This window comes from Fragaria vesca, linkage group LG5 (genome assembly GCF_000184155.1).
Source record: "Fragaria vesca subsp. vesca linkage group LG5, FraVesHawaii_1.0, whole genome shotgun sequence".
Classification (NCBI taxonomy): Eukaryota; Viridiplantae; Streptophyta; class Magnoliopsida; order Rosales; family Rosaceae; genus Fragaria; species Fragaria vesca.
In genome coordinates this window covers 27,522,887-27,530,854 of record NC_020495.1, presented here as the reverse complement: position 1 = coordinate 27,530,854, position 7,968 = coordinate 27,522,887, and the positions used below count along the sequence as shown (strand labels likewise).

General features: G+C 36.0%; 1 non-coding gene across 1 annotated transcript; it reads left to right on the top strand.

The window, feature by feature from the left end:
* Positions 1–421: 421 nt before the first annotated feature.
* Positions 422–5,834, top strand: LOC101311868. The gene is made up of 10 exons (XR_184772.1): positions 422–503; positions 967–1,087; positions 1,894–1,992; positions 2,133–2,213; positions 2,688–2,790; positions 4,658–4,725; positions 4,813–5,138; positions 5,249–5,473; positions 5,555–5,647; positions 5,771–5,834. It is a non-coding gene; the product is annotated as an uncharacterized LOC101311868 (transcript).
* The last annotated feature ends 2,134 nt before the right edge of the window (positions 5,835–7,968 follow it).

The window sequence follows — 7,968 nt, the reverse complement described above, 5'->3', positions numbered from 1 at the left end:
CGTTTTTGAAAAAAAAACGTCATTGATAACTTGATGCTGTAGATGTATGTTCTTTTTGTGGCGTTTCTTAAACGCCGTTAAACTTCCAAAGTATCAATGGCGTTTTATAAACGCCATTAAAATTTATGACGTTTGTGTAACGCCATCGTAAGTTTCATTCGTGGCGTTTGAAAACACCGTAAAATATTTTCAAGACCATGACGTTTGTAGACGTCGTAATGGGCTGTCGTGCCCAATTAATCTGGCGGTCTTTTTTCAGATCAGGCGGGGTCTTTTTTTTTTCACTTTGACGCCTGAAGCCCAAAAGAGGGGTTTTAGACCCAAAAACAATATTCTCCTCCTCTCTCTCTCTCTGAAACCAATTAAACACAATCTCCTCTAAGAACAAAAAAAAAAAACTTCCCCCTCTCAGACCGAGCCGAATCACCAAGAGACCAGTTTCGCTCAAAGACCAAGAGACCAATCTTTGCTCTCTCATCTCTCTCTATTCAACCTTGCTTAAGGTATTTCATCTCTCTTCTCTCACATTCAGCTAGTTTTGTTTTTTGTTTTTTGGGTAATTGAAGGATTGTTATATGTTGGGTAATTGAAGGGTTTCAAGGTTTGTGGTTGATATTTTGATATTGGTTGGGTATTGATGTTCTGGGTTTGTGTTAATATGACTTTTGGGTGTTCGTCGTTGTCATGATAGTGATGGGCTGGCTTGGTTTTTTACTGCAGTTGTTCTCCGAGGAATTGTCTTAATGTTTCTTTGTGGATAAGATGTCAACTAGTTTTGTTTTGCATTTAAGGAAGGAAAAGGTTCTTGGGATAATGTTACAGATTGGCTTTAATATGAAATATCCTAATAGAAAAAGCTACGATTCATCTTTTTAGGTTCTTTAATTTTTCACTGCTTCTTTTGTGTACCGTTTTTCTCCTTTCAGTTGTTTTGAACTGTATTTTGTTGCTGGTGATGTTATGCAGTAGGGAAGCTAACTACAAGTAAGGCAAATGCTGAAGTGGTGTCTGTTGTCAGGAAGGAGGAAAAGCAACAGAAAATGCACAGCTTTTGCGAAGTTATTTGATCATTTGTGGTAGAGCAAAGGTGTGATTCTTTTTCTTTATGTTTAGTCTTGACTGTCATAACAGTTATAAATATATTTGTGTAGCCCAGAATCTTATGAACCATAGTCTCCCCATAGTTATGTAAACACAGGGAGTTGTAGGGATAACCATGTGAATTGTTTATGGGAACAAGTGCTTGTTAGGATTTTATTCAAGTTTCTGATGCAAGACTATACCTTATGATCTTATATACTTAACACATTATTGATCAGTTGCCCATTTAATTTGAGTCATGCAAACTTTGATATAGTTTGACTTATACATCTTCTGTAATCCAAAATGCGCTTAAGGTTAGATATGTATATATATCTTTGACTTGAAATTTAGTGTACATGTCTTACAAAGCCTTTATTATGATTTGGTAATTGCACGTAACTGTAGCTTAAGGGTATTGGGTATTCAATTCAATTAGATATACAAAATATGTATTATGTGGTACTCAATCTTAAACTTTCCTATGAGACTATGATCAAAAGCTCCACCAGTGATTCACTTATTAAACATCCACAGGTGAAAAATAACTTGACATTTTGGGGACCCTTGAACTGATTTTGATATTCCTATAAACTTTTAGATGCTTAACATTGTTCTATGATATCATTGGAGATTAATTATAGTGTATTGTATGATTATTAACTTGTTCAATGTCTAATCTTTGTTTGTTTGTTTTACTGGAGGAGTTGCTAGTCTGTCGACAGCTTCCAAAGATAGCAGTATCTAGTCTTAACTACTTCCAAAAAACTCTGGTTTAGCTAGCCTAAAACAACTTGTGTTGTCATTTTCCAGAAAAGTGACAACACAAACTTGTGTTGTTTTCCAGAAAAGTGCATGGTTGAGGAATTAGGGAGGGTATCATTGCAATCAAAAATCATCATTGTACATCTGGTTAGTACTTGGTACTGTTTAATTGTTTTATTGGTATTGTACGTATATAGTGTTTGGACTGTTATTAAATACCAAACAAGATTTTGGATTTCTGAATGGTATTTTGATTTTACATGTATTATGATCCATGATTCATGCAGCTGGGATAAGTCAGACGACTGGGACCTTATGACTTCACTTGAAGCCACGCCCACATGATCACTACCCCCAGAATCCATCAGGTGACGTCTACTATTTTTCTTGAAAGGATTTTCAAATCCCATTGAGTCCTGGACTAGGAATTTTACAAATCCAAATTTTACTACAAACAGTTAAATTGCTGGCTAGTGTGGTTATAGATCAGACCCTTCACATTTATTTCTAGTTGGGTGTAGATATTTTCATTGTTCAACTGAAATAAGTAATAAGTTCCTCCAATGGTTTTAAATTTTGTTTCAAGCTAATAATAGGTAGTCATGATCAAACTTTCTACACCAGTTTGGAAATCCATCTGGTTCGAGTCAAACTCGGTTCAGAATATCACTGTGTGATCAGCTTGGCTCCATATATCATCATGATTCTGAGGTTTCATAGATTTGGGAGGTCTTTTATGAATATATCACTGTGTGATCTATTTCATGATTCATGACCAATATATACACCATTAAATCTACCCATGGCTTTAATGGGTTTTTGTTGTTGGTTTTACATTACAGTTGGATGATTATCACGTGACCGCTTGTTATTGAAGAGCTCTCTGTCTTTGAATTTGGCATCTTGGCTTGATATTGTTGCTTGTTTATTTGAGGAGTAATTCTGGTAAGTTATCATCCCAAAAGTTTTGTATTTTCTAAATGCAATCTCTGTTGAATTTTATTTGGATGATTCTTTGTTGTTATGGTAGTGCTTCTGTGTTCATTGTGATCGTTTTTTATATTTGTGAAAATGCTATATATATTTAGACTATTGGTTCAACATAGCTTGTATCTTATACTCATGTTTTAAATTTTGGTTTTCTAGCTATTTGTGAATGGCCGGTTTTGTGTAGTTTTGAAATGGGATTTGAATTGCTTTGGTGTTCCTAGCTATTCTGTTTATACTTGGATGGATGCAGTGAATTTGCATATTCATGTTAACTAGTTAGATATAAGGTTGGTGGGCGTATATTTCTAAACTCGTTTGATTTGCATGTGTTTGTGCAGATGTAGACATGCTCTTTGTCTTTAGTTCTAGTTTTTATTGATTACTCTATGTTAATATATCTGTTAATACTGTATGTCTTTATACTCATGTTTTGTTGTGTGAAATAAGAAACTGAACTAACTTTAGAGGGGTCAATATAGTATAGGATTAGATGTTAACAGTTTGATAGTTGAATTTTCAAATTTTATTAGGTAAGGAGATCCGAGATTTGATTCTCATTTAGCATGGATAAACGCTGGATAACCTTAGATAAAAATAGTGATGAGTACCGAGAAGGTGTTAAACAATTTGTCTTAAATTCCAAGCGGCATGCAAGGAATCCTGAAATGATTATTTGTCCTTGCGCAATTTGCCGCAACCTTAGCCCACAAACTGACGACGACTTAGAGATACATTTGATGTGCTACGGCGTTGATCCTGATTACGATATTTGGTGTGCACATGGTGAAGAGGCAGGCCCATCTGTACAAGTTTTAGTTGGTGAAAGTTCAGATCATATTGATGTGGACTATGAACTTCCAGAAGTGCATCAAATGTACAAAGACGCACACTTCCCCTTTTTTGATGGAGCTGGAAGTTCAAGGACTGTAAGCACAGAGGAAGATTATAAAAAGAAAGTGGAGGAGGCTGAAGTTCCTCTATATCCTGGGTGTAAGAAGAAGCTTGTTAGAGAATACTCATTTAGAGACATTCATCGTTTGGTTACAAGCCAAGGTTTGATATACTCAATTCACTCTGTCAATTCTTTGGTAACTAACTCTACATGCTAATTGAAAGTCTTGTTATTTGAATAATGTACAGATTATGTCTGAAGCTAGTGAGGGGTTTTTGTCAGATACTTTGAAGTTGCTTGTGAAAGGGCCTAGATTTTATGCAATGTCGCATACTGGTTTTGTAATACATGGAAAACGTTTTCACACAATAGATGCAAATGTTTCCACGGCAGATTATGGTGTCCATATTGAAGCAGATTCTAGTCTGAATTATTATGGAATTATAAGAGAAATATTGGTGTTAGACTACTACAATTTTCGGTTGGCTATATTTCGGTGTGACTGGGCGAACATTGTTAGTGGTGTGAAAAAGGAGGATGGGTTCACTTTAGTTAACCTTCATGATGGTTTAGATAAAAAGGATCCATTCATTTTAGCATCACATGCTAAACAAGTGTTCTATTCTAGAGAATCTGAAAGTTCTAGTTGGTATGTGGTGTTGAAGGCTCCTCCAAGAGGCTTTCATGATTTAGAGCTGTTTGATGAGTCTGTTTTTATGTCATATGTTCCGCAAGATGTTTCAGCATTGGACATAGACAACTTGGATAGTGATGAAAGTTAACATCTTTGTGAAATCTTTTGTAATCTGTTGTCTACGTACATATGATGTATGTTGTGTTTTGTACTAATGAAAATTGTGTGTTTACTGTATGGTTTGCCTCTGATACTTAGAGCATTAAAGCTGATAGATTATATTTTATGGCTACTAGACTTCATTCTTGAGTGGAACATTATCCAGGGGAACTAGCTAACACTTTCAGTGGATACAATGGTTGAGGTATGATTTTATTTGCACTACTATAATGTTAACTTGTATAACATATGTATTTATCTGCTTTTAAGTATCAATTTTCATGTTGTGTAGATTGTGACTAGTGGGAGGAAGAGGGGTAGAAGTGAGACAGAGGGAAATTCTGTGCAATGTGCACAGTCTACTGATGAAGGAGAGAATCATGATGTGTCTGTAAAGAAAAAGAAACCAAGAGGCAGAACCTGTTTGCAAATGATGGCAACAGGGGAAAAGGAAAAAAATTAGTGGAGTGGAATTCAAAGGGGCAACCTGTTGGAGCTGTCTCCGTCAAATTCTCGTCTACTATGGGAGTAATAGTGAGAGAACAAGTGCCAATTGTCATCGACAATTGGCATGGAGTTAAGGATCTTGCTAGGGACAGTCTCTGGACACTTCTGATGGTAATTCATACATGTTTTGGTTATGTTGTTAGTTATGTGATGTTTCTTGTAATGCCTCATTTAATTATTTGATGGTTGTAAATTTTTCTGTTCTCATGGAAACTTTGCAGCAAAAGTACATGGTGGATGTGTGCTTCAAGCCATTTATCTTGCAGCAAATGGGGAAATTATGGAGATCTTGGAAATCTGAACTTTCAACTGAGATAAGAAAAATTCTGGAATTGAAGTCGACCAAGACAGAGAGGACAAATCTTATTGCCAAACTGAAGCCTCATGATGTGTCATTACCAGAGTGGGATCAATTCGTGTAACAACGAATGTCTGATAAGTGGCTGGTAAGTAATTAGCATAACTTTATTTGATAATTTTAAGTTTAAACTTCATTTGAACTCGGCATGATAGACATATTCATGTAGGCAAAAAGTTTGAAAATGAGAGAAATAAGAGCAAAACAGACTCTTACCCACACATTGAGTCGAAAAGGGTATGCACGAAAGGAAGATAAACATGTAAGTCTGGCTTAGAGTTATAATCTATATATATTATATATATTTATCTTCCACTTTGAAGTTACGTTTCCGCAAGTGTAGTTTACAGTTTTCAGAAATTACTTTCATGACTTTTCTTTTTAGAACAAAGAACACCCTGACAAGCCTTTGACCAAGCCACAACTTTGGATTGAAGCACATGTGTCAAAGAAAAAGACAAGCGAGGCTAACGCTGCTAAAATTGTATGAAGTCTACACTTTTATGTATCATCTAATATTTTACTTAGTTGCTTCTAAATAATTACATTGTGGCTTGCATATTGTTTTGGTGTAGGCTGAGGTACAAAAGAAAATTGATGAAGCTACTGATGATGGAGAGGATATTTTGACTCAAGTCCTTGGACCAGAGCGCCCTGGTCGTATTAGAGGTGTTGGAGCAGGGGTTACAAAAACAAAGCTATATGCTCAAGCACAAAGTGACGCAAAAATTGAAAAACTAGAGGCCAAACTGCAGGTAATGACTACAAAATATAAAAAAATAGAAGCTGCATTTGCTTCCAAACTTGGAATAAGCTTGGAGGATGATGATGAAAGTGGGGAAGTTGCACCTACAATTTCCAAGGTATATATTCATGTTCATGTTTCTTTTCATTTCATATATGAAAGTATGTTCTTTTTGTGGCGTTTCTTAAACGCCGTGAAATAAGTTCCAAAAGACGGCGCCACTTTAGACGGCGTTACGGGATAACGTTGAAAAACGCCATGGATGATATTCCATGGCGTTTTTCAAACGCCGTGGATGTGCATGTGTGTACTAGTGCTTGCAGAGCCAACATCTGCATTTCTTTGTTTCTCTAGAACCAGAATCTGGCTTCTTTTTTCTTCTAAAAAATTTCTTTTTTGGAGAAGTTTGAGAAGATTGTCTTTTCTGATATCCAGAACTCTTTCTGAACTTATACTTCTTTTTAGAAGCGAAATTGTTTTTTTGCTTGCTACCAGAGAATTTTCTTCTATATTTTTTTTCCAAAACATGACATCCCCATTGTGTCAGGGTATCCAAAATCTTTGGACACATGTTTTCAACTCTTCTGAGTTGTTTCTTGGCAGTCTTGGATTTTCTATTCTCTGTACATTGTTTTCTTAGGAGATCCTTAACTTTTTCTGCTATTCCTCCAACAGTAAAATACTGAAGAGGGTTTTCTTCCAATGATTGTGCTACTGCATCGTTCCAGGGTTCTGACAATTTTATGTAATATGTTCTGATGAGATCATTATTTTCAATGTCTCCTATGGTGCAGTAGTAGTTTTGAAACTCATTGGTATATTCTTCGAAATACCTCATGTTACAAATACTCAATTTTTGAATATTTGCTTTGGCTCTTTCTTTAGATTGCTCACTATGCCCAATGATATCCCCGCAAAATTGTGCATAGATAAGGACTGCAAAATCTAAAGGACTATTAGTCTGAGCCATTTTTGCTGCCCAATCAATCCATTGAGAACTTCTCTTGAAGGACTGGTACCATTTCTGGACTATTCCAGTTAAGGTAGACTCATAGTAGGCATGAGCTTCCTCGTAGGCATATTTGGATAATACTAGAGCCTGAGTTAGCTTTAAACTAGCAACCCAGTTGTCTATTGCTTTTCTTTTATCTCCTACTTGGTCCAGATCCAGATAAACCCCTCTTTCGGACACTGATTGTCCCATTTAGGTTCTGTAGGGATGTATTTCTGAGAACTTCGTTCTTCATATCTTCCTGTAGGAGCCTAACCTTTAGGAAGCTTGATATTCTTTTCCCAAATAATCTTTGTAGGATTGTTGGTGATGTTCTATATTACAGTATGACCACCTCCTGGGGGTGTCTGTCTTTCACCATCTGTATCCATTGATGGTCCAGATTGTTCTGGTTCATCTTTTGCTGCTTGATAAGGAAGAATCTTCCTCTTTTTCTTTCCAAGTTGAACTTGAGAGATTTCTTTAATGATCTTCTCAAGTTCTTCTGGAGAATCACAAGTCTCAGCTTGTGAATATAATTCTCTTAATTCCCTTGTTTGGAACATTCTCATAGGTCTTTTAGTATCCTCTTCTTCTAGAGATTCTTCGTTATAAACTGTTTTAGTTTCAGAGGTACTAGCTTCTTCATAGTTTGCAAAAGAGTGCCTATGAAATTGTAAGCTGATTTTTCCTCCCATATCTTCATAAACTGAAGCATTGGAGCTTTCAAGTTGTCTGACTGGAGGGGTCAGATTCCATTCCCTTGGGAATGTTACTTTATGCCATTTTGTGACATGCTTCTGTTGGGAATTATTTTTCGGATTGATGAGAACATATGTAGTAATCC